Genomic DNA, 27551 nt, shown 5'->3' on the forward strand with positions numbered 1-27551 from the left:
CAAAATTCAGTGAGTGGTCTGGTCAAGAGAGCAATCCTCTGAATTTATGATTCCCCTGAGTGTGTTAGTTGCCTTCTCAAACAGCATCGTGATCATCTATTGATACTATCCCTGATCACTGGAAACCCTCTACAAAGTTTTCGGACATATACCGATAATCTCCCGACCTGGTAATAGTAGTTCCTGTTGCTATTTTCATCATGCGAGGGGATTAAACGATTGTAAATTTCTTACTCCTATTTTGTAAAGATTTTTTAAAACTAAGAAATGCTTTCTATGTTTAATAAAGTTCTAAAAGAAAAGTACCAAGGTTGTTGTGTTGTTTTGTATTTCTTTCCTTGGAAATGGGGCTCATTTGATCTTCTGCAAGACATATATTGCCAAATGAATAACTAAAGGCTTGGATAAAGAGTTGCCTTATTCGCTTTTTATCCTTGCATTTATGTTGGGTCTGTGGTTAATTGGAGGCATGTGGGGTTCTCCTGGTGAGAGTGAGCTTTGACTCATTGAAGCATCCCACCTAAGTTGGAAGGAGATGGTTTTGAGTCTCGGTCCAGACAGCCCAGTCTTTTAGTGTCGTCCCTCCACAGAGACAGTGAGATGCTTGGATGCTACAAGCATGACATGGGCTTCTAGGCTAAGGGACAAGACACCAGGGAAGAGTAGTGCCCCTTCATTAGAATCTGCAGTGCTTTTGAAAACCCTTCTCTGCAAATTTGAACCTGGGTCTCCTGGATCAGAGATATCGCCCCCATTTATCTCTCAGCCCCAATCCACAAGCCTCATTCCTGATGAAGGGCTTTTGCCTGAAATGTTGATTCTCCTGCTCTTCAGATGCTGCCTGATCTCCTGTGCTTTTCCAGCACCACACTCTTGACTCTGATCTCCAGCCCTCACTTTCTCCTGGCTCGGAGGTAGGGACACTACCACTGCACCACAAGTAGCCCTACTTAAACCCTCTGTCTGAAGCACTTGCTGCCTGATGTAAACAGGTTTAAGAACATCTCCGGTTAAGAGCTAGAAAGAGGGCACCAGGATCTGAACCAGGGACACTGCCTCCTTTGCAATGCTGTGTCTAACTAATTAATGGTGTGGAAGGAGGCCATTCAGCCTACTGAGTCTGCACCCCGACCCTCCAAAGGGCATCCCATCCAGATCCACTCCGTTAACCAATCAGTGTAATCCTACATGTCCTCACCTGTAGGCTGCACACTACAGGTAATTTAGCATGGCTAATCCACCCAGCCTGCACATCTATGGAGTGTGGGAGGAAACCCACGCAGACACAGGGAGAATGTGCAAACTTGACACAGACAGTCACCGGAGGGTGGAATCGAACCCAGGTCCCTGGTGCCATGAGGCAGCAGTGCTAACCACCGTGCCACCCAGTAGAGAATTAAACCATAATCAAGTCTGAATATGAAGAATCACTGGTCTTAACATCAAGATGTAGTTAATGGCATGACAGCAATTGGTAAAAGTTACATTGACCAGTTTGTCATAGTTACAGAGAGTTACTATGTCTCTGTCTCCACTAGGATCTTGTGCTCTACTCCTCATTCCCAACCCATGGACTGTGTGGTATCATCAGGTGGGCAGAGCTTAAAGCATTCAACATTAACCCTTTCAGCACCATTAGATTAGATTACATTAGATTACTTACAGTGTGGAAACAGGTCCTCAGCCCAACAAGTCCACACTGACCCGCCGAAGCACAACCCACCCACACCCATTCCCTTACATTTACCCCTTCGCCTAACACTACAGGTAATTTAGCGTGGCCAATTCACCTAACATGCACATTTTTGGACTGTGGGAGGAAACCAGAGCACCCAAAGGAAACCCCATAACCCTAACCCATCCAAGATTGGGCAATCACCGAAATAATCAGGTCCTGATGTCAAAGGTCACCCCTCATGGGGCTGGAGGTTGAAGCTCAGAGTTGACTGGGTGAAGACTCTGAATAAGCCTGGGGCAGGAGCTTCTGAGATGCATTTGTCAACAAAAAGGAGAGTGAAAAGCCAATTGATTGAGAAGGTTTAACATTTGGCCTTCATTTACCTCTTGGCTCGCCTCAGGAATAGTGGTTTTTACATCAAATAAACACAGAGGAACAAACTCCACCTTTTTGTTGATATTAGATAAAAGTTGTAGAACAAATGATTTGGAAATTACAGTTCTTTCCTCTGACAGCAATGTGTCGAAAACATGAATTTAAAAATCTTGCCCATGTTTTGTAAATCCCTCCAAGGGTATACAAAGTTAAAAATCACACAACACCATTGAGTGCTTCCATATAAACCCGTTGGACTATAACCTGGTGTTGTGTGATTTTTAACTTTGTACACCCCAGTCCAACACCGGCATCTCCAAATCATGACTCCCAAGGATAAACCACCTTAACATCATCGTAACACCACCTTAACGCCAAATTAACCTCACCTTAACACCATCTTAATCCCACTTTAAGATCATCATAACCACACCTTAACACCACTTCAACGTCATCATAACTCTACATTTACACCAAATTAACCACACGTTAACACCACCTTAGTCCAACTTTAAGATCATCATAACCCCACCTTAACACCACTTTAACACAACTTATAGCATTGTAACTCAACCATCACTGTCTTACAGATGACCAAAGGAGCAGAGAGGGCCATTCAGCCCCTAGAGCCTGCTCCCACTATTCAGTTAGTTAATGGTTGATCTGATTGTAACCTCCAATCTGCATTCCAACCAAGCCCTGGTTACTTTTCATCTCCCTACCCCTTGCTGAGCAGAAATCTCTCCGGCTCTGCCTTCAAAATATTCATTAACTCTACTTCCACCACTTTCTCAAGAACAGAATTCCAAAAACTCCTGACTCTCTGAAAGAAAATACGTTCAACTATCTCTGTTTCAGAAGGGTGAACCCTAATTTTTAAACACTTTTAGACTCCCCCATAAGAGGAAAGAGCCTCCCCACATCAACCCTGTCCAGAGTCCTCAGGATCTTCTATCTTACCTTCAATTCACCCCCAAAAACCTCTAAATTCAAATGGAAGCATGCCCAGTCTGTCTAACCATTTCCCAGAACACAACCCACTCATTCCAGGTTTTAGCCCAATAAACCTTTGCTGAGCTGCTTCCAATGAACTCGACTATATCCTTCCTTATGTAAAGAGATGGATATTAGGTGCAGGATTCCAGGTATTCATTAGATTAGATTCTCTACAGTGTGGAAACAGGCTCTTCGCCCCAACAGGTCCACACTGACCCTTCGAAGAGTAACCCACCCAGACCCATTCCCCCTACCCTATATTTACCCCTGACTAATGCACCTATCACTATGGGCAATTTAGCGTGGCCAACTCAGCTGACCTGCATATCTTTGGATTGTGGGGGGAAACGCAAGCAGACATAGGGAGAATGTGCAAACTCCACACTGTTAGTTGCCCGAGGCAGGAATCGAACCTGGGTCCCTGGTACTGTGCGGCAGCAGCGCTAACCACTGAGCCACCGTGCTGTCCCAAATTCAGTTAATTCAATATTCTGTTTAATTGAAGCATGAATTCCCTCTTACTCAATTGGCTTCCTTCCTACTCCAACTGGCTAGCTGTTGTAGATCTGTTCTGTGGAATTCCTTACTAAATCTTTTCCATATTTCTCAGACACCAATGCCCCTTAACTGTCAGTGTGTGCTGGTCTTTATTACATCTTCTACCTCCCAGCTATCCGTGGCTTAATGGGAACAAGTTGATGTTATCCATCAACGTTCACTAAGAAGAGAGGAATGGAAGAGTTAAACCACAGAGTTGTATGTAATCCAGAATTACAGAAATCCCTGAGAGTCAAGGCAGAGACACAGCAGAGTAAGGGCAGACTAACTGCGGCAGCCTCAGGAGTGAAGGACAGGCACCCAGACCCCATGGTTGCTGGAATCCGTGAAGGCAAAACCTAACTCAGGCTTGCGTCCTGAGTTAGCACAGACCTTGAAAACAGAAATCACAGCACAAACCCTTCCTTAAAACTTTAATATACGGCCGTGATCCTTCCATCTGCAAACTGTCTTTAAAGTTAGAGCTGCATTTCGTGCACAATTTATTTCTTAAAGCCTACAAACAGAAGGTTAAGAGTTCAAGCCCTCGTATGTGCTGCCATGCCAACCGCTATCAGGTATTTTGCTGCCACCATCCTCTTTCCACAACTAGGTCTAGAGGCCCTGCCTGTTAGAACATAAAACATAGCACACACAACACAAGACACACAACACAGGACACACAACACAGGACACACAACACAAGACACAGGACACACAACACAGGACACAGAACACACAACACAGAACACACAACACAGGAGACAGGACACACAACACAGAACACAGGACACACAACACACAACACAGGATGCAGAACACAGAACACACAGCACAGGACACAGAACACAGGACACAGGACACAGAACATACAACATAAGACAAAGAACACAGGACGCACAACACAGGACACAACACAGGACACAGGATACACAACACAGGACACAGAACACAGGACACAACACAGGACACACAACACAGGACACACAACACAGGACACACAACACAGGACACAGAACACAGAACACAGGACACACAACACAGGACACAGAACACAGGACACAGAACACAGGACGCACAACACAGGACACACAACACAGGACACAGAATACAGAACACACAACACAGGACACACAACATTGGACACAGAACACAGGACAGTACAGCACAGTAACAGGCCCTCTGGCACACTATGATGTGCCAAACATGACACCAAATTAACTGCATCCCTTCTGCCTGCCCTTGCTCTATATCCCTCCATTCCTTGTATATTTATGTCTAATCTAAAGGTTCCTTAAATGCTCCCATTGTACAGGTCATTCTGCTATAACACATATTTCATCAAAGCATAATGCAACTGACAAATGGGGACACTGTTTCTAAAGCACAAACTTTTAAAACATGTACTGGCTCTAGTGCAATTGCATCACCAACACTGAGTGTTATTTGTATTGCATGATTCTTGTAGAGTGCAGGGTCACACAGAAACGCAACTATTGCGCTATAGAAGAAATAACTGTATCTGCCTCCACTGACACCCCTGGCAGTACATCCCAGACTCTCAGTGTAATAACCTCGCCTCTCACATTGCATTTGAACTTTCCCCCGGCTCACCTTAAATGCATCCCCTAGTATTAGTCATTCTAATGCTGGGACAAGATCCTAACAGTCAATCCTATCTATGCATCTCATACTTTTATAGACATCCACCAAGTCACCTTGGTTGTAGGAACTCTCAAAGCAAAGCTAGCAATTAGGAACAAACTTCATGAGTGAGATAAACATTCTCACTAACATTATGAAACAACATAGTAAATACACTCTACAGATATTAAGCTTTCTGACTTTTGTCACCTAAGTTCACATAACATTATCAGATTGAATACAATCTGTTGTATAAGATAATGGTCCGGAAAGGGTTAATGTTACTGGTTACATTGAGCCAGACATGTCATGTCTGGCTCCTGATAGGCTTTATGCATAATTAGACCTAGCAGCCACTGTAACTTGTAGCGACTGTAATCATTTCATAAATGACATAGAGTCATAGAGATGTACAGCATGGAAACAGACCCTTAGGTCCAACCCGTCCATGCCGACCAGATATCCCAACCCAATCTAAACCCACCTGCCAGCACCCGGCCCATATCCCCCCAAACCCTTACTATTCATATACCCATCCAAATGCCTCTTAAATGTTGCAATTGTACCAGCCTCCACCACTTCCTCTGGCAGCTCATTCCATACACGCACCACCCTCTGTGTGAAAAAGTTGTCCCTTAGGTCTCTTTTATATCTTTCCCCTCTCACCCTAAATCTAGTTCTGGACTCCTCGACCCCAGGGAAAAGACTTTGTCTATTTATCCTATCCATGCCCCTCATAATTTTGTAAACCTCTATAAGCCTTGTTAAGACTCCCAAGTGGTAACTCATGTATCATTACTAATTAGATTAACCTTTAGAGTCAGCCTGGAAAGGAGAATTAGTTTCAGGACTCTATTCCAGCCACGATAGACAACAGAGCTTAATGTAGTCTCAAATATTAAACATTTCAGAAACATTATCATACAGCGAAGAGATTCCACGCTGCAGAACCTGACCATAAATCTCACATTCCCGGTGCCGTACAGTAGGAAGGCTGCAATGTCAGAGGAGCTGTCTTTCAGAGGAGAATTGAAGTCTTCTCTATCCTCCAAGCGAAAGAATCAAAGACGAGGAGGGGCGTTCTCTCCACTGTCCTAGTCCCTCAATCACCATCACAGGGTTAGATCATCAAGCTGGGATCTCGCTGTGCACAAATTGGTTGCCATGTTTCAGACAATTTGTTTACATTCATCCACAGGATGAGGGCACCGCTGGTCAGGCCAGCATTTATTGCATATCCCTAATTACCCAGAGGGCAACTAAAAGCTAACCACGTTGCTGTGGGTCTGGAGTCACATGTAGGCCAGACCAGGTAAGGGAATGGCAGCTTCCTTCCCTAAAGGATATGGCTCCAGAGATAACGCCTCAGAAAGTTCTTCAGTGGCTGGGATGTATGATAGGATGTTCTGGGTCATGAAATGCACTATGGAAATGCACAGCTCCATTTTTCTTCCTCTGGAGGGGCTCCTCACCACTTTCACCCAGCCCATCCCTCCCCTTCACAGCTCACCAACAACCCTCAGACTCTCTGTACCACACAGGAGCATTCAGGGTTCACAGGCTGGTGATAGTCAGGGATAACAACAACAGCTTGCATTTGGATAGTACTGCAGTTGAGCTGAGCATGCTCCCCGTCTACAGACACGCTAACTCACAATTCCGTTTCAGGAGAGACCCTCAAATCTACGACTGAGTCCCACAACTTTACATCAAGTTATCATCACAAACCTGTCTTCAGAATATAACAAGGTTGTTTATGGGGGGGGGGGGGGGGGGGTGGTCAACGAGAATGCATCTTCCTGGAAACACATGGAGAGCTAGTAAAGGGCTTTGGGTGAGTACTTGACATGGAAGGCCTTGCAGGGTGATGGGGAGTAAGCCTGAAGACAAATGTACCTTCAGTAATACAGCTAGTACAGACACAATGGCTGAATGGTCACCATCTGTATCACTCTCTAGTTTGGAAAAGAACACAGCCAGCGATCAAAGAGTATTGGAGGGGCTACAGGTGGTTCCAGAGATAGGGAGAGGTGTAGGGGCTACAGGTGGTTCCAGAGATAGGGAGAGCTGTAGGGACTGGAGGAGGTTCCAGAGATAGGGAGAGGTGTAGGGGCTGGAGGAGGTTACAGAGATAGGGAGAGGTGTAGGAGTTGGAGGAGGCTCCAGAGATAGGGAGAGGTGTAGGGGCTGGAGGAGGTTACAGAGATAGGGAGAGATGTAGGGGCTGGAGGAGGTTACAGAGATAGGGAGAGGTGTAGGGGCTGGAGGAGGTTACAGAGATAGGGAGAGGTGTAGGGACTGAAGGAGGTTATAGAGATAGGGAGAGGTGTTGGGACTGGAGGAGATTACAGAGATAGGGAGAGGTGTTGGGACTGGAGGAGATTACAGAGATTAGGAGAAGTGTAGGGGCTGGAGGAGGTTACAGAGATAGGGAGAGGTGTGGGGCTGGAGGAGGTTACAGAGATAGGGAGAGGTGTAGGGGCTGGAGGAAGTTACAGAGATAGGGAGAGGTGTAGGGGCTGGAAAAGATTACAGAGAATAGGGAGGGATGTAGAAGCTAGAGGGGCTAGAGGAATTGTGGGTATACAGAGATATATAGGTAAGTGAGTACAGTGGGTAATAGATAAACAGGACTTTTTGTGAGTTGGATTAGGAACAGGAAGAGTTGAAATTTGCAGTATCGCATTTGCAGTGAAGGTAACTGGTGACATGGTGAAGGAACTCTAGTTTTCTGTGTATTTTCAGGGCTGTGTCTGTTTGACAGTGTGAAACCACAGCCCATTCCCAGCACTAACATGTTGCCATTAATCTGGCAAAGCTGGTTAATAATGTACACACAGCAAATGTTGATGTTTAACTCTCTTCAAATAGGGACACGGTGTGTGTGTGTGTGTGTGTGTGTGTGTGTGAGAGAGAAATGGTGTGAATGCATTTATGTTTGAGTCTATGCAAGTTCATGAGCGTGAGAATGTGAGTGAGTGAGTGTGCAAGAGTGTGAGTGTAAATGTGAATCACTATGAGCATGCATCTGTGAGAGTGTGTGCATGTGTGAGAGTGTGTGAGCGTGAGAGTGAATGTGTGTGTAAGAATGTATGTGAGAGAGAGTGTGTGTGAGAGTGAGAGACAGAGAGTGTGCATGAGTGAGAGTGAATGTGTGAGAGAGTGTGTTTGTGTGAGTGAGAGTATGTGTGTGAGAGTGTGTGTGAGAATGAGAGTAAGTGTGTATGAGACTGAGAGTGAGTGTGTGTGTGAGTGAGCGTGAATGTGTGAGTGAGAGAATGAGGGTGAGTGAGTGAGAGTGGGTGTGAGTGAGTGAGAGTGAGTATTTGTGTGAGAGTGAGTGTGTGAGAATGACTTTGTGTGTGTATGAGTGAGACTATGTATGTGAGTGACGGTGTGAGTGAGTGTGTGAGAGAAAAAATGTGAGTGAGAGTGAGTATGTGTGCGAGAGAGTGAGAGTGAGTATGTGTGAAAGAGAGTGAGTGAGTGTGTGTGTGAAAGAGAGAGTGTGTGAGTGAGTGTGTGTGAGAGAGTGAGAGTGAATGTGTGTGTGAAAGATAGTGAGAGTGAATGTGTGTGGGAGAGTGTGAGTGAGTGTGTGTGTGAGAGAGATTGAGATTGAATGTGTGTGAGAGAGTGAGAGTGTGTGTGAGTGAGAGATTGAGTGTGTGTGAGAGAGTGAGAGTGAGTGTGTGTGTGAGTGAGAGAGTGAGTGTGTGTGTGTGAGTGAGAGAGTGAATGTGTGTGAGAGAGTGAGAGTGTGTGTGAGACAGTGAGACTGTGTGCATGAGAGTGTGAATGGGGACGCCCTTGAGCATGAATGGGTGTGTTGACCACACTGAGACATTACAATGTGTGGGAGGTAACAGGAGTGTCTCAGATCAGGGGTAAAAATAGGACAAAAAAATGTGCAAGGAATTCTGCAGCACCTTGCCCCACCCTCTCAGAGAGCTGGGGCCCGGGGAAGATTTGCTGTCAGTGACTGCAGCAGATTCTGAAGATCCAAATACTCTGCAAACTCACACTGTCCCCTTGAGAGGGAGTTAGGGGGTTTCAATACCACTGCATTTAGACAGATAAGGTCTCTGGGGTGGTGCGTCTTTCAGCGTCAAACCCCTCCACCTCCATGCATCCTCATCTCCTGCCTCCCCACTGCATGGATGGCTTCTCAAACACTTGTAGCCTGTTTGTGGTGGTCCCTGCAATATACTGTTAGGTCAGTGTGTTATTGCAGTGAAGTTCAGTCCAGCACCGACAGCCCCGACAGTGTATTATGGAATTGAGAATCTCTCCCTAAACCCATTCACCGCTGTCTTTCATGCCTCCCTTTCACTCCTCAAATGATTTTTGACCAGGTTTATGACCACCTTGTGTAATATCCCTTTCCTTCGCCACAGTATCTAGTTTGATTTCAGTTTGGCCCACAGCGGGAGAGAGTCCCTTCCTGACCGTGCTGACGAATCCCTTGTACGTATAAAGTCCTCCATCAGAAGGTCCCTCAATTCTCTCTCTCTTTGAGTCTTCCCCCGAAATTGTACCCTCACCTCTCTTCAGAAAACACTTGAGGAAATCCCTCCCTTTGTCAAAACCAATGAGGTTTCAGCAGATCATGGGTTACCTCAGACTCGTCATGGTCTCAGATGAGCAGCGACCAGTTGAGTTCCAGCTGCCCAAGCCTTAGTCAATCCCAGGTATGGAGGAACTACCTTCCGAAGAGAGATTGGTTAGATTTGGCCTGTACTCATAATGGAGGAGAAAGTGAGGTCTGCAGATGCTGGAGATCAGAGCTGAAAATGTGTTGCTGGAAAAGTGCAGCAGGTCAGGCAGCATCCAAGGAACAGGAGATTCGACGTTTCGGGCATAAACTCTTCTTCAGAAATTCCTGAAGAAGGGCTTATGCCCGAAACGTCGAATCTCCTGTTCCTTGGATGCTGCCTGACCTGCTGCGCTTTTCCAGCAACACATTTTCAGCCCTGTACTCATAATGTCTTTATTGAAATACAAGGTTCTCACTGGGGCTTGACAGGGTAGATGCAGGGAGGTTGTTTCCCCTTGTGGGAGAGTCGATCACCAGACAGCGTCATCTCAGAGCAAAGGGTCGCCCATTTGAGGCAGAGATGAGGAGGAATGTCCCCTCTCAGAGGGGAGTGAATCTGTGGAATTCTCTCCTGCAGCGGTCTGTCTAGACTGGGCCATTAAGTATACCCAAGGCTGAAATAGAGGGATCTTCAATCAGGATGGGAATCAAGGGTTGTGTGGAAAAGGCAGGAAAGTGGAGCTGAGGATTATCAGGTCAGACATGATCTCATTGAGTGGAGGAGCAGACTCGATGGGCTGAATGGCCCACGTCTGGTCCAACCTCTTCTGGTTCCAAAATCTTGTCCCATTCCCTTTAACAAAAGGTCAAGTTGCCATTGTCTTACCAAATCAAGCAGTTGCTCTCTTATTACAGAGAGAGAAGTGAGTGATTGGTGGGGGTTTAACCCAAGGGTCGTCATGCCTCAGGCTAGCATAGAGGTTGAGAAAGAGAGTCCCTCACAATAGCCTCAGCCGGTGCAGGATAGGTGTGGCAGATGATTTACGGGCAGTGTTGGAGCTGGCATCATGCTCCAGACTTCAAACCATCCAATAACTCCATAGGTATGAAGACAGTTCTTAGGGGTGCAAAATATTAACCAGCGTATAGACAGGGCGCAGACAATAATGCCCACTCTCTTTGCTACCTTCTCCCCAGCACCACCCCCCTCGCACTTATCTCTCCACCCCAGAGGCTCACAGCCTTCATTCCTGATGAAGGGCTTTTGCCCGAAACGTTGATTTTCCTGCTCCTCGGATGCTGACTGACCTACTGTGCTTTTCCCGCACCACCCTAGTCTAGACTCTGATTTTCAGCATCTGCAGTCCTCCCTTTTGCCCATCAGAGATACAAACAAGCCCTAAAAACAATCCCTAGTGATAGTAGGGTAGACAGGAAGCAACTGCTCCCCTGAGTCAAAGGGTCAATAATAAGGGGGCATCATTTTAAACTGAAAGGTAGGAGGAATAGAGGGTATTCCTCTGTGCGTCACAGCGCCAGAGACCCGGGTTCAATTCCCGCCTCAGGCAACTGACTGTGTGGAGTTTGCATGTTCTCCCTGTGTCTGCGTGGGCTTCCTCCGGGTGCTCCGGTTTCCTCCCACAGTCCAAAGATGTGCAGGTCAGGTGAATTGGTCAGCTAAATTGCCCGTAGTGTTAGATAAGGGGTATGGGTGGGTTGCGCTTCGGTGGGTCGGTGTGGACTTGTTGGGCCAAAGGGCCTGTTTCCACACTGTAAGTAATCTATTTGAGGAAAATTATTTTCACTCAGTGGGTGTGGGGGTTTGGAGGTCTGGAATGCACTGCCTGGGTTGGGGGGAGAGTGTTGAGGTGAGAAACCTCACAACCTTTAAAAAAAATCAGATGAGAACTTAAAGTGTCATAACATTCAAGATCCAGGGCCTAGTGCTGGAAGGTGGGATTATTAACAGTAGGAGTATATTTTGACAGTACAGACCCAAATGACTGGAGGCCCTTTTTGATTTCATGACAAGGACAAAATTATGGATATCACATTCCAGCTGCTTGTTTTTTGCCAGTTGGGGGAAGGACAGAATAGCCCATGGGATTATTCACAACCATAAACAAATACTGAATTCCCAGTGTGAATATATGTGTTGCCATCTTGTCAATGTCAATGCTTTGAGTAGTGATTCAGAAGCAGGAATCCAGCACAAGGGCACCCACTTGTGGCAGAAACGTGTATGGCATAAGGTTTGTTCATTCTTGGAGCATCAGTATCACTGGCCAGCATCTACCATCCATCCCGAATTGGCCCTTGAGAAGATGGATTTGAGAGTCAGTCCTTTGGAGTGGAGGTAGACCCATAGCATTCCAGGATTCTGACCCAGCAACACTGAAGGAAAGGTGATATATTTCCAAGTCAGGGTGGTGTGTGATTCCTCATAGAGTCCTCATAGGGTGGTGCGGGAAAAGCACAGCAGGTCAGGCAGCATCCGAGGAGCAGGAAAATCGATGTTTCGGGCAAAAGCCCTTCATTAGGAATGTGGGGGCAGGCCATTCAGCCCATCAAGTCCACACAAACCCTCTGGAGGCCATTCCTCCCTATCCCATAACCCATGGCCCACAGAATCTGCACATCTTTGGACTGTGGGAGGAAACCCACGCAGACACGGGGAGAATGTACATACTCCACACAGGCAGTCACCCCAAGGCTGGAATTGAACCCAGGTCCCTAGCACTGTGAGGCAGCAGTGCTAACCACTGAGCCATTGTGCTAATCCAGCTTGGATTGGAACTTTCAGGAGTTGGCATTCCTGTGCACCTGCTGCCCTTGATCTTCTAGATGGCAGTGGCCATGGCTTTGGAAGGTGCTGTCTGAGGAGCCTCGGTGAATTGCCAACATTATTGGAGAAGCCAGGAGTACCTCTGCACCGCTCACAACAACCAATAATGGCTTCCTGTGTTTAATGTAAAATATTGAAGATTGAAAAAAGGAAAAACCACATGGAGCTACTTCATGAGAAGTCAACTCTGATGACTTTTTTTTTGACCGACATCAACCACCAACTTGCATTTACATAGCATCTTTGACAGAGTAAGATGTCCCAAGATGATAACCAAACAGAATTTAACATTGAGTCGCATTAGGTTATGTTAGGTGACTGTTGATTAGAGATTAGATTCCCTACAGTGTGGAAACAAGCCCTTCAGCCCAACAAGTCCACACTGACCCTCTGAAAAGTAACCCACCCAGACCCACTTTCCTTCACCTAATACTACGGGCAACTTAGCATGGCCACTCCATCTGGCCTGCATACGCTTGGATTGATGGAGGAAACCAGGGCAAACCCACGCAGAATGTGCAAACTCCACACAGACAGTAGACCAAAGCTGGAATCGAACCCAGGTCTCTGGCGCTGTGCACGCTGCTCAAAGCAGTGAGTTTTAAATGAGGAGAGAGAAAGGGGTAGGGAGGGAATTTGAAAGCCTCAGATTTTAGAAACGGTTTCATTGGATGTGGGCGGTGCTGACAAGGTCAGCATTTGTTGCACCTGCCTCTTGGCCCACTGGGCCATTTCAGAGGGCAGTTACGATGAGGGACTCGAGGGGAATAGAGTCAAAATGAGGCCAGACCATGGGAGGACAGCAGATTTCCTTTCCTGAAGGATGTTACATGGGTCTTTGCAACAAACGCTTCCCGGTTACTGAGACTAGTTTTTACAAGGAGATCCATTAACTCTCCTCAAATTGCACCAACTACCTGGGTAGGATTATGAACCTGTGTCCTCAGGCTGTGGCACAGAGACAACTATTGACTGCGCTTGGAGGACCATCGACTCAATGAACGATGCTCTTTGGTCTGCCTGAAACTTGTTGATCTTTCAGAGCAAGGAGTTGACCCTGACCGAGTGATGCAGACTGGCACATTCCAAGATCCAGGACCACGTGGTGAGGGAAGCACTAAAGCCTGGAGCAGCTGCTGTCAAGGCACATTGGGGAAAGACCACCTTCTGAGTCTTTCTGCCAAAGTTAAATAAGACCGTAAGACATAGGAGCAGAAATTAGGCCATTCGGTCCATCGAGTCTGCTCCACCATTCAGTCACTGCTGAGAAGTTTCTCAACCCCTTCTGCTTTCTCCCTGTAACCCTTGAGCCCATTGACAATCAAGAACCTATCTATCTCCATCTTAAATATACTCAATGACCTGGCTTCCACAGCCTTCTGTGGCAATGGACAAGGTCACAACTCTCTGGCTGAAGAGGTTTCTCCTTATCTCCATTCTAAGAGGTCTTCTTTTTACTCTAAGGCTGTGCCCTTGGGTCCTAATCTCTCCTACCAATGGAAATATCTTCACAAGGGACTCAGGTTCGATTCCAGCCACAGGTGACTGACTGTGTGGAGTTTGCACATTCTCCCCGCGTCTGCGTGGGTTTCCTCCGGTGCTCCAGTTTCCTCCCACAGTCCAAAGATGTGCAAGTTAGGTGCTTAGCCATGCTAAATCGCCCATAGTGTCCAGGGATGTGTAGGTTAAGTGCATTAGTCAGGGAAATATAGGGGAGGGGAATGGGGATGGGTGTGTTACTCATCAGATTGTTGGTGTGGACTTGTTGGGCCAAATGGCCTGTTTCCACACTGTAGGGATTCAATTATGATCTACAATGAACATCCACTCTGTTCAGTATTCTGTAAGTTTCAATTAGATCCCCCCCTCATCCTTCTAACTGTGGAGAATTGGGGTCAATTGACTTATCAGGACCCTCCTGGTGTCTCAAGTACATGGAAACATAGTCTTGGTCAAGTAAGAGATGTCTTTAGTTTATTCGGATAGAGTCAAATTCCAATGTTTGCGTGTTTGCATCTATACAGAACAAAACTACACTTGTGACAATGTTTTATGAATAAAGTATATTTTTGAAATATAAAAATAAATCAGTCTGTGCCTCTGGATTTCCCCAATTCAGTCTGACACTACCATCACACCTTATGGTAACTACAGGCACCATCACTAATGGGGAAGTGATATGCCTGAGATGTAGAAGAGGCCAGAGTTAGTGAAGTGCAAAGATCTCAAGAATTGTAGGGACAGAAGGAACTTACAGAGATATCTGGGGTATAGGGGCTGGAAGAGGTTACAGAAATATAGAGAGTTATGGGGATGAGGAGGTTACAAAGTTATGGAGGGTTACAGGGGGTGGAGGAGCTTAGAGAGATTAAGAGGGTTTCGGCACTGAAGAAAGTACAGAATATAGAGGGTTATAAGGGATGGAGGAGGTTACAGTGATAAAGAGTGTTTTAGGCGATGAAGGAATGGAGGATGGAGGAATGAAGGGGTGTCGGGGGCTGGAGGAAGTTACAAAGATAGGGAGGGGCATAGGGGCTAGAGGAGGTTATAGAGGTAGGGAGGGGCATTGGGGCTAGAGGAGGTTATAGAGGTAGGGAGGGGCATAGGGGCTGGAGGAGGTTACAGAGATAGGGAGGGGCATAGGGGCTGGAGGAGGTTACAGAGATAGGGAGGGGTGTAGGGGCTGGATGAGGTTACAGGGATAGGGAGGGTCATAGTGGCTGGAGGAGGTTACAGAGGTAGGGAGGGGCATAGGGGCTGGAGGAGGTTACAGAGGTAGGGAGGGGCATAGGGGCTGGAGGAGGTTACAGAGATAGGGAGGGGCATAGGGGCTGGAGGAGGTTACAGAGGTAGGGAGGGGCTTAGGGGCTGAAGGAGGTTACAGAGATAGGGAGGGGTGTAGGGACTGGGGGAGGTATGAAGTTAAATACAGTGGATATTGAAAGAGAGTTGAATGTTGAGGTGCACTGATCTTTCAAACACTAGGACCAGATGCAGAACGCTAATGGAATGTTGGCCTTTATTTCTAAGGGACTTGACTGCAAGGATGCAGAGGTGATGCTGCTGTGCTACAGAATGCTGGTTCAACCCCCCCTGGAGCACTGAGAGCAGACCTGGCCAGCTCAGGGAGGATAGATTGGAGGGAGTATCCAAAGAAAGTTTGCAAGAATGATCCACGGACTTCAGGGGGTAGGTTGTGTGGAGAGATTTTGCAAATTAGGCTTGATTCTTCTGGAAATTTAGAAAGTTAGGGGGTTACCTGATCAAACCCTACAAGACATTAACAGGAAAAGACGGTTTAGATGAAGATAAACCATTTCTACGGGTTGGAGATTCTGGAACTAGGGGTATAGTCTGAGAATTAGGGCCAGACTGCTCAGGAGAGATGTTAGAAAGCATTTCGACACACAAAGGATGGGAGAGGTTTGGAACTCTCTCCCGCAAACAGCAGTGGATGTTGGATCAGTTGTTAATTTTACATCAGAGATTGATTTCTTTTTTTTAATCAGCAAACGTGTTCAGGCCGGTAATTGGAGTGAGGTCACAGATCAGCCCAGGATCTCAATGAATAGAATAGGCTCGAGGGGCTGAATGGCCTACTCCTGTTCCTATACTCCAAGGAACAATTTTAATTCCACGATGATTGGAGAAGGGTCACTGGACTGGTAGGTGCTGAGGTTCTCCAGCAATTTCAGATTTTGTTTCAGATCTTCAATATCCACAGTATTTTTGCTTTATTAATTCCACAATGGGATTTGGACTTCAGTCTCCAACCAGAAGCATAAATACTTTGGTACTGTCGCCCCTGGGTATGTGATTTGTTTATTGTCTGTCGACATTAAACAGTTCCAGATCCCTTTAAGAGCAGAACCCGGAAGCCGGCCGGCTGCTTTTCCCCTCACTCTCTGTCAGTTTCATTGTGAGAATTTGCTGATAGTTTCAGAAGTTTGGAACGGAGCTTCGGAAGTTTGAAACTTCTCTTTCCTGACCTTTCCAGCAACTCAGGGAAACTTTGTCAACTATTTCCGAAGAAAGAAAACAGTTCTCAGAAGTTTGGAGCAGTGTGTTCCCTGGTGAGTGTCCTGCTCCCTGGGTGTGTTCCCTGGAGGTTATTCCTTTTGTGTTTGTAAAAGGGGGGAAAAAATAACCCGCAATCTGAGCTCAGCTTCTCTCCCTCAGGAACCAGGGCAATCTCGGCTTCTCACTTTCCTGTCGGCTCCTTTTTTACTCTGATCTCTTCCTGTCCCCCTTTTGTCTCCCATTTTTATGTCTTTTTTTTGTTTTTCTCTGCCCAATTTTCTAACGCTGCCTATGCCAATTCTTTCTCTCTCTCTTCCCCCCCCCCCCTGTTTCCCCCCTCCCTCCCTCCTTGTTTCACCCTCTCCCTCCTTGTTTCACCCCCTCCCCCCCTCCCCCTCCTCCCCCCTCCCCCCTCCCCCCTCCCCCCCCCCCCCCCCCCCCTCCCCCCTCCCCCCCTCCCCCCTCTTCCCCCCTCCCCCCCCTCCCCTCCCCCCCCTCTTCCCCCCTTCCCCCCCTCCCCCTCTTCCCCCCTCTCCCCCCCCTCCCCCCCTCTCCCCCCCTCCCCCCCTCTCCCCCCCTCCCCCCCTCTCCCCCCCTCCCCCCCTCTCCCCCCCTCCCCCCTCTCCCCCCCTCTCCCCCTCCCCTCCTCCTCCCCCCCTCCCCCCCTCCCCCCCTCTCCCCCTCCCCCCCCCCCTCCCCCCCCTCCCCCTCCCCCCCCCTCCCCCCCTCTCCCCCTCCCCCCCCCTCTCCCCCTCCCCCCCCCTCTCCCCCTCCCCCCCCCCCCCCCCCCCCCCTCCCCCTCCCCCCCCCCCTCCCCCTCCCCCCCCCCCCCCCTCCCCCCCCCTCCCCCTCCCCCCCCCCTCCCCCTCCCCCCCCCTCCCCCTCCCCCCCCCCCCCCCCCCCCCCTCCCCCCCCCCTCCTCTCCCCCCTCCTCTCCCCCCCTCCTCTCCCCCCCCCTCCTCTCCCCCCCCCCTCCTCTCCCCCCCCTCCTCTCCCCCCCCCCTCCTCTCCCCCCCCTCCTCCTCCCCCCCTCCTCCTCCCCCCCTCCTCCTCCTCCCCCCCTCCTCCTCCCCCCCTCCTCCTCCCCCCCCCCCTCTCCCCCCCCCCTCTCCCCCCCCTCTCCCCCCTCTCCCCCCCTCTCCGTTTTCCCTCTTGCGCGCGCGCTCTCTCTCTTTCCCTATCCCCCTCTCCCTGTTCCTACTCACCCCCTTCCTTCCTTCCACCCCTATTTTTCCCTGTTCCTCCCTCCCTCCCTATTCCCATCATCACCCCCCTCTCCCTGTTCTTCCTCCCCCATTCCCCCTCCCCCTATTCTTCACCCCATCCCCCCCAACTCCTATCTATCTCTCTCCCTATTCGCCCCCCCCCTCTGTCTCTCACCATCTCTTGCCCGAAACGCAGTGTCACTCTGGATTTAAAAACATTGCCTTGAAGGCACAGCAGTGTGTTATTGACAGTGACTGGGAGTGTGGGAAATGGGGCTGATCTCACAGGATGTACGCGATAACCACGGTTTCATTCATTTTGTATAAATAACTTGGATGTTTAATCAGTAAAATTCCGCCATGTACCAATGTCACAAAAATCTGTAAGGATGTTACGACTTCATTGCAATGGAAAGTGGAGAGCAGGCAGCAAAGCAGTGGTTGGAAATTTAATGCAGAGAATTCTTCTCTTTGGGGACGTGGACATCCCTGGCTGGGTCCAGTATTTATTGCCCTGTCCCTAGTTGCCCCTTGAGAAGGTGGGGTGAGCTGCCTTCTTGAACCGCTGCAGTCCATGTGCTGTGGGTAGACCCACAATGCCCTTAGGGAGGGAATTCCAGGATTTTGACCCAGTGACACTGAAGGAACGGCGATTTATTTCCCAGTCAGGATGGTGAGTGGCTCGGAGGGGAACTTGCAGGGGGGTGGTGTTCCCATGCATTTGCTGCCCTTGTCCTTCTAGATGGAAGTGGTCCTGGGTTTGGAAGGTGTTCGAGAATCTTTGAATTTCTGCAGTGCATCTTGTAGGTGGTGCACGCTGCTGCTACTGAGTGTTGGTGGTGGAGGGAGTGGATGTTTCTGGATGTGGTGCCAATCAAGTGTCCTGGATGGTGACCTTCCTGAGTGTTGTTGGAACTGCCCCCATCCAGGCAAGTGGGGAGTATCCCATCACACTCCTGACTTGTGCCTTGTAGATGGTGGACAGGCTTTGGGAGTCAGGAGGTGAGGATTCCTAACCTCTGAGCTGCTTTTGTCGTCACAGTCTGTAAATGGCAGGTCCCGTTCAGTTTCTGGTCAGTGGTAACCACGGAAATGTAGATTGCATTTCAACAAGTGGAATACAGAGAGGTAATAGAGTCTTAAAGTATGCGAGGGATAAATCTTTTGAAGGTGACAGGACATACTGAAACAATGTTTAGGAATGCTTCAGGGATCTTAGTCTTCATAGTTGGATTGGTCAGAGAGGTTATACTGAACCTGTATAAAGCTCTGGTTAGGCCACAGCTACAGTATTGTGTTCTGCTCCAGTGACCACACATAAGGAGGGGCCTGAGGCTTCCTGAGACAGTGCAGCTGAGATTAACCAAAATGATCGCAGAGCTGAGGGTGTTAAGTTTTCCTTGGAGTACACAAGATTGAGAGGATTGGGTCCAATGGACAGAGATGCTGCTCCCATAAGCTGACCTTTACGAAGAACCTCTTACACAGCCTTAAGAGGAGGCCAGTGGTGGAACGTGAAGAGAAACATTTTTGTACTCCATGAGCATTAATGACGTTGAACCCTCTGCCTGAGGGTGGTGGAAATGGAGACCATTCAAGATTTCAAAAGGAGCCTGAAGAGCGGCATTAAGCACTGACTTGATTTGTCTGCAATGTGGGGGCTTGGATGTGATGGGCTGAATGGCCTCCAATGTTGCAATGACTTTATCCTAGTGACAAACCCCTTCCCCAATTCTCTCTGCCTGTCTCTGCCTGTCTCTGTCAAGTTTTGGCAGCTGTGGTTATTGTGGCCCCTGAGGAGAGATTGAGTAGCCCAGGACTATATTCATTGGAATTTAGAAGAACGGGGAGGGGGATCTTATAGAACCATATAAAAATATGAGGGGATTAGATTAGATAGAAGTAGGAAGATTGTTTCTACTGGTGGGTGGGTGAAACTAGAACTGGGGGCGCGGCCTCAAAATGAGGGGGAGCAGGTTCAGGACTGAGTTAAGGAGAAAATTCTTCACCCAAAGGGTTGTGAATCTGTGGAATTCATTGCCCAATGACACAGTTGAGGCTTCCTCGTTGAATGTTGTTAAGGCAAAGATGGTTTTTTTGGACAATAAAGGAATTGAGGGTTATGGTGAGTGGAGCTGAAAAGCTGTGATCTTATTGAGAGGCAAAGCAGGCTTGATGGGCCAAATGGCCTACTCCTGCTCCCATTTCTGATGTTACAACACTAGCCTGTTTCCCTTTTTGCTGCAGCATTGAAACCGTGCAGTGAGTAAAGTGCTGCAAATGCTCCGTTATTTCTGGTGTGGCTGGTGTCTTTTATTTCTTCTTTCCTGGGATGTGGGTGTGACTGACAGAACCAGCAATAGTTGTCTGTCTGGATTGTTCTTGAACTGAGTGGTTAGCTAGGGCCATTCCAAGGGCTAGTTGAGAATCAATCACGTTGCTGTGTGTCTGGAGTCACAGGGAGGCCAGAATGGGTAAGGAAGGCAGATTTCTGCTTGGTATTAGTGATAGTTACCATGAGCAAAAAGAGAAATTGCTGGAAAAGCACAGCAGGTCTGGCAGCACCTGGAGAGAGAAATCAAGAGTTAACCTTTCTGGACCCACAACGTTAATTCTTGATTTCTCTCCCCAGGTTATGCCAGACCAGCTGAGCTTTTCCAGCAATTTCTGTTTTTGTTTTTGATTTCCAACATCCACAGTTCTTTCAATTTTCATAATTATGAATCCCATTACTGAGATTAACTTCGTATTCTAGATTTGTTCCAGAGTCACAGAGACATACAGCACAGAAACAGACCCTTTGGTCCAACCAGTCCACACCAACCATGATCCTGAACTAAACTAGGCTCACCTGCATGCGCTTGGCCCATATCCCTCCAAACATTTCTTATTCCTGTACTTATCAAAATGTCTTAAATATTGTAACTGTAGCCACATCGACCACTCCCTCCAGAAGTTCATTGCACATATGAACTACTCTGTTTTAAAAGAAAAATTGCCCCTCATGTTTTTTTTTAAGCTTTCTCCTCTCATTTTAAAAACGCCCCCTAGATTTGAAATTGCGCACCCTTGGGACAAGACACCTGTCCCTATCCTTATGTATGCCCTTCATTATTTTAGAAACCTCTATAAGGTCACCCCCTCAACCTCCTACGCTCTGGCGAAAACCGTTCCAGCCTATCCTGAAAACGCAAGTCCTCCATACCCAGCAACATCCCGGTAAAGCTCTTCTGAACCCTGTCCAGCTTAATAATATCCTTCCTATAACAGGATGACCAGAACTGGACACAGTACTCTAGAAGTGACCTGGAGTCACCAGTGTCCTGTACAACCTCCGATATGTTAAATATAAAATTTCACCAAATGTCAAGGGAGCATTTGAACCCACAGAACATTAACCTGGGAATTTGAATTATTAATTCAGTGGAATTATTGCAAACCCATCATTTCCCCACTAAATAGTGAACTCAGTTTGCTTCCACATAGCATACTGCTTACCTGTCAGTGATCACGAGGCCACACGTATGACTGAAACACGTTATGGAAAGATTTATCAATATTCTTTTGAAAATGACGTATCCTCACATGCAATATTAACACAGCTAAGGATTTAATTGCCTAGGGCTGTTGGGTTGGATGTCATTTATCAGATGAATTGTGCAAATGCCCGTCATTTAGATAAGCAAATCATTTTTGGATGAACCCAATTGCTCAATTGGCAACTTTTTAAAGCAGGAAATTAGAAAGAAAATACTGGAAATCTGTATCTCAAAGGTGGGGGGGGGGAAGATGGATTTTCAGGTTTGGTTCCTGGTAGAACGCCAAAATGTTGAACCTTGTGTTTCTCTTGTTTCTTTAACTGCTCCCTTTGTCCCTGCACTGTCATCCCTTTAGTAATTTAACCAATCATGTCCTCCATCTTATCACGGTTGTACCCCTCCCTTCATTACTGGCCTGAACCTGTTGTCTCACTGTTACTACATCTGATAGGTCATCGACCTGAGAGTCTCTTCCCCCTCTCCCTCTTTCTCTCTATTTTGCTCTCTCTCACACACTCATGCTGCTTCACCTGCTGGGTCCAAGGCATTCGCTTTATTTTTATTACCTGGAATATCCTGGGTCAGCATGGTGGCTCAGTGGTTAGCACTGCTAATTAACCTGGGTTCAATTCCATTCAGGTGACTGTGTGGAGTTTGCAAATTCTCCCCGTGTCTGCTTGGGTTTCCTCTGGCTGCTCCGGTTCCCTCCCACAATCCAAAGTTGTGCAGGTTAGGTGAATTGACCAAGCTAAATTGCCCGTAGTGTTCAGGAATGTGCAGGCTAGGTGAGTTTGTCATGGGAAATGCAGGGATAGAGTGGGGCAGGGTTGGATGCTGTTCAGAGGGTCAGTGTGGACTCAATGGGTTGAATGGCCTGCTTCCATGCTGTAAGGATACTACGATTAAGATTAAACCTCACTTTTTGTACACAGTTATAAGCACCTTTAAGGCAGCAGCAGTTTCTCATGTACTGGAGCAGACCTGACCCCTTCTAAGACAACCACCAGAATAAATGCAGTGACAATCTTGTTCCTGTTCCTGATTTCCACATCTCCTGAAAACATGGATGTTGTCTTTAAACATCCATTATCTTCTGAAGTAAGACATTCCTCCTTATCTCAGTCCAAGTTGACCTGCTCTGAATCTGAGAATGTGTCACCCCCTCCTTGTTCTGCACCTTGCTTCCAAACCCAGGAGGGGGGTGTACAAACCTCTCCCATGTCTAATTTGTTGGGCCCTGTCAGAACTTTAATTTTGAATGAAATCACCTCAATCTCCTTCATTCCCTATTGGGCGGCACGGTGACTATTGAGCCCCGGGTTCAATTCCTGCCTCAGTCGACTGACTGTGTGGAGTTTGCACATTCTCCCCGTGTCTGCATGGGTTTCCTCCGGGTGCTCCGGTTTCCTCCCACAGTCCAAAGATGTGCGGATTAAGTGAATTGGCCATGCTAAATTGCCCGTAGTGTTAGGTAAGGGGTAAATGTAGGGGTATGGTTGCACTTCGGCGGGTCGGTGTGGACTTGTTGGGCCGAAGGGCCTGTTTCCACACTAAGTAATCTAATCTAATGATCAGCGCATATCTTTAAACCCTTTGTTTCCACGTGTTTAGTTTGCCCTGGCTGATGAGACATTCCTCAATCGCCAGGAAAGATGCCAGTTCTAGCGTCTAGAATCGAGGGATCTGGCACCATTTTGAATCCTGTCTGACGTGGAATGGGTTAGATGTGATTTATGATTGTCACGAGTGCTGAGATACAGTGAAAAGTATTGTTTTGCATTCTAACCGGACGAACATAAGGACATCAGGGTAATACAACAGAATGCAGAATATAGTGTTGCAGTTGCAGAGAGAGATCAGCTCAAATATACGTGAGGTCTATTCATACGTCTGTTAACAGCGGGGAGGAAGCAGTTCTTAAATCTGTTGGTCCTTGCTTTCAAATTTCTGTATCTCCTGCCTGATAGAAGAGAGTATATCCGGGGTGGAAGGGGTCTTTGTTGGCTTTTTTCCCCGAGGCTGTGAGAGGTATAGACTGAGTCAATGGATGGAAGATTGGTTTATGTGATGGACTGGGCTGTGTTCACAACTCAGTAATTTCTCATGGCCTTGGGCAGAGCAGTTGCTGTCCCAAAGCTGTGATTCATCTGGATAGGCTGCTTTCTATCGTGCACCTATGAAAATCGGTAAGAGTCATTGTGAACATCCCGAATTTCACTAGCCTCCTGAGAAAGTGGAGGGATTTGTAGCAGAACATCTTTTAAAGAGAGTTCAGTAGAGTAATTCTCCACAGCCCTGCTGGGATGTGAATTCTAGAGAGAGAGAGAGAGAGAGATTCTCTCTATTATAACTCCCTTGCAGGCAATGGTTTTGTTTTTTCCAGCTTGTTTATTTTTGGTTTGGACAAAAATATAATGCAGCTGTTCCTGTGCAGACCTGTCAATGTGCTTTTACGTTCCTCTCTTCTGGGCTGTTCTGCTGCCTCATTCCTTTCCATTCCCACGTGCTCCCTGACATTTCTCTCCCCACCTACCGAATTCCAGCCTCCCTTGCAGACACTCGCTCTTCATGTTGCAGTCACCCATTTCTCTGGCTTCCTGTCTGTGGTTCTGGTCTGCTCCTTCCCGGCAAGCCCACAGCGAGGCCACATGTGCACTGGACAAGTCACGGGGATTAACCCTTCACACTCTGCGCTGTTTTACCCAAGGACAGCTGTTAGTTAACATTGTAGCTGTCTTTGTCTTTAAGTTTCTGTCACCGCCAATCGAGAGCTAGGGATTGAACACTACACTCACAGGTTTTGTAACACATACAGAGACCGCTCAGCCCTTTAATACTGTCATGGCTGATCGGTTTCAGTTAAGGGTCAGGAGGTTTAGAGGAAACATTTTCTCACCCAGAGGGTGATGGGCATCTGGAACACACTGCCTCCGCAGTAGTAGAGACATAAACTCTCACAATATTGAGGAAGTGTTGAGATATACTGAGGCACACAAAGCTAACTGGCCAAAGACTGCAAAATGGGATAGGAATTAGTTGTAATGGTCCTTCGATCCAAAGGCATTAAAGGATAAAGGACGTAAGTCCGAACTGGGGACTGAGTTGGATGATCAGCCATGAATGGTGGACCAGACTCTAAGGGCCGAATGGCCTATTCCTGTTCCTTTTTGCGTTGTATAGTTGGGTTCTTGTTTTTGACTGGTGCAGGCCTGATAGGCCAAAGGGCCTTTTTCAGTGCTGTGGACCTCCATGACTCTGACTCCAACCTACCCTCAACACTTTCCTTATCCAGATTCTCCCAACCCATCCCACAAAAACATTCAGGGATTCTGTTTCCACTGCCTTTGGATCAAACAAGTTGCAAAGATTCCTGGCCCCCTCTGAGGTTCAGGCCATTTGGCTCAGTTCCTGCTGTTTGTGCTTCATGTGACCTTTGCCCCACCTCCAACTTTATCTCATTGTATTCCTCTATTGCTTTCTGCTTCCTGTTTCCTCTCTTCACTGCATCACTGCTATACATCCCCATGGTTGGATTTGAAGTTGTTCGATGATGACCATGTAACCATTGTCAATTGTTGTGAAAACCAGTGCCAGTTGGAGGGGGGAGATCTGCTGTCCTTCCCCCATCTGGCCTACACGTGACTCCACCCCACACAGCTGTGTGGTTGATTCTTAAATGCCCTCTGAAATCACCAAGCATTCCACTCAGTTTGAAGGCAATTGGTGCTGGACGATAAATGTCGACCCAGTCACGTACTATTACATCCAGTGAAAAAGTAAACAAAAGAAAAACCTCATGACTCCAGAGTAGGAGCCTGAGGTCCTGGATTACTAGTCCAGTAGAGACCAGCTGCTCAGTTGGCTGGATAGCTGGTTTGCAATGCAGTGTGACACCACCAGCATGGGCTCAAGTTCCACTCAACAGTGGGGCATGCATTTAAGGTGAGAGGGGGTAAGTTCAAAGGAGATGTGAGGGGTAAGTTTTTTTTTTACAGTGTGGTTGCAGTTTGAAACACCCTGCCAGGGTCGTGGTGGAGGCAGATACAATAGGGGCATTAAAGTACCTTTCAGATAAGCATGTGAATATGCAAGGAATGGAGGGATATGGATCAAGGGCTGGCAGAAGGGGTTAGTTTAATTTGGCATCATGTTCGGCACAACATCCTGTGCTGCACTGTGCTAGGTTACCATGAAGAGAGCTATTTTTCAGGCAGTCTTTACATGCTGGTAGCTTGGCAGTTCTCATCTCAACTGTTTAATTCTCCCTGATCTTATGCCCTCAAATGTCAGACTGTGTCATCGGCTTTTAAGATCGTCAATATACTCAACTCAAACTTGATTGGAGGTGGGTATTTTGGGGTATAATTGAAACGATTGGCCGAATTCAAATTTGTTTTTGTTTCCAGGCAACCAGTCAATCGAAGTGCTCTGAAAAAAAAATTTGGTTGAGCACTTGGTGCTGTCAAGTTGTTTTTGCTAGCTTTCAACTCTCTTAAAAGGTACAATACATGCACATCTTCATAAGACTAATGGTAAAACAGTGGTCACCTTATCTTGACCAATCCAATGACATTAGCACCACACCACCACCTCCCCTTTGCATTGGAACTCTCTGATCATCCCCCTTCATCTAACACAATAAACCCCTCTCCCTATTCCTTTCTCCTTCACATGTTTATCTAGCTTTCCTTCAAGTATCTCTACTCCTTCTCAAATTGCAAAGAGCAGAATTCGAACCTGGTCCCCAGGAATTTAAAAACTCACCAGATTAACGGCTCAGCAGTAACACCACTAGGCCACTGCTTCTCAAGGACTCTCCTTCTCAATCTCTCTCCTCACCTGAGGGATGGTTAAACCACCACCAATTGTGTCTTTGTCTAATGTTATGAAAATGTGGGTGTACTGGACCTTTTTATGAGAGTTAAAAGCTAGCAAAAACCAACTGTCAGCACCAAGTGTTCTGAAAAATAAAATGTAACATTTGATCGAACAACTCGATTAGCTGGACCCCAAAACAAATGAACTGTTTTGATGCAGGGTGAACCTCTCTGCTCATTTAAAACCAGCAACACAGAAAAGATTTATCCTGTGCAGTAATCTGTGAAAATTCGATAAGCCAAGAACTAGTTGAAGTAAAAATTTAACAATTTTATTTCTTAAAGTACAACCGAGAATAATTAACTAACAACTATTTACAACTCCTTCCTCTACCCTATCTTTTACCTTCCCCTTACGCAATATTAGTCTGATAAAACTCCCAAGTAAGATTTACAAAACAAAACATCTTATCTCAAAACCAGGCAGATTTCAGTTCCCCTCTGTATTCCTGTCTTCTTTTCTTCTTGGGGATTCTGCTTCACAGGTTACTGATCGATAAAGGTACCTTTTTATGAGAGCTATTTTTTAGGCAGTCTTTACATGCTGGTGGCTTGGCGGTTCTCCCCCCAACTGTTCAATTTCCCCAGGATTTATACCCCCAGAGCATCAGATTGTGTTATTGGTTTTTAAGATTCAGTATACTCAATTCAAACTTGATTGGAGGTGGGTATTTTAGGGTATAATTTAAATTGATTGGCCAAGTTCAAATTTGTTTTTGTCTCCGGGCAACCAGCTAATCGAGTTGTTCAGCCAAATGTTACATTATATATTTTTTTCAGAATACTTGGCGCTATCAGGTAGTTTTGCTAGCTTTTAACACTCTTAAAGGGGCAGTACATCCACATCTTTATAACACTAATGAAAGAGCAGCCCCGATGGTCTGGTAAAACAGGGGTCACTTTAATGACATTAGCACCACACCACACCACCACCTCCCCTTTGCATTGCGAGTCTCTGCTCATCCCTCTTCATCTAACACAATAAACTCATCTCCCTATTCCTTTCCCTTTCACATGTTTATCTAGCTTTTCCTTCAATGTATCGCTACTATTCATATCAGCCATTCCCTGTGATCGTCAGATACCCTATTTCACCAGTAAAGGCACTTCTCCAAATTCTTCTATTTACATTTCTTCGCGACTGTCCTATTTTGACCCTAAGTTCTGGGCTATCTGTATCCTGCTCCAAGTTGAATCATTATGACATCGACCCTACCAAACCCTTTGTTGTTTTAAAGAACTCAATAAGGTCAACTACAAGCTGAATGTTTCCTCAAAAAAAGAACCAGTATTGACTA

General features: G+C 47.0%; 2 protein-coding genes across 2 annotated transcripts in view; both read left to right on the forward strand.

Annotated features, from left to right (window-relative positions):
* LOC132831181 (uncharacterized) overlaps nt 1-27551 on the forward strand; it is a 55916-nt gene that overhangs the window by 26910 nt on the left and 1455 nt on the right. The gene's annotated exons all lie outside the window — the stretch shown is intronic.
* Nucleotides 16526-27551, forward strand: part of bcl2l12 (BCL2 like 12) — a 35040-nt gene continuing 24014 nt past the window's right edge. The window contains exon 1 of the mRNA XM_060849544.1: nt 16526-16685. The gene's annotated coding sequence lies outside the window, so the exon portion shown is untranslated. The remainder of the gene's footprint in view (nt 16686-27551) is intronic.

Source organism: Hemiscyllium ocellatum, chromosome 33 (genome assembly GCF_020745735.1).
Source record: "Hemiscyllium ocellatum isolate sHemOce1 chromosome 33, sHemOce1.pat.X.cur, whole genome shotgun sequence".
Lineage (NCBI taxonomy): Eukaryota > Metazoa > Chordata > Chondrichthyes > Orectolobiformes > Hemiscylliidae > Hemiscyllium > Hemiscyllium ocellatum.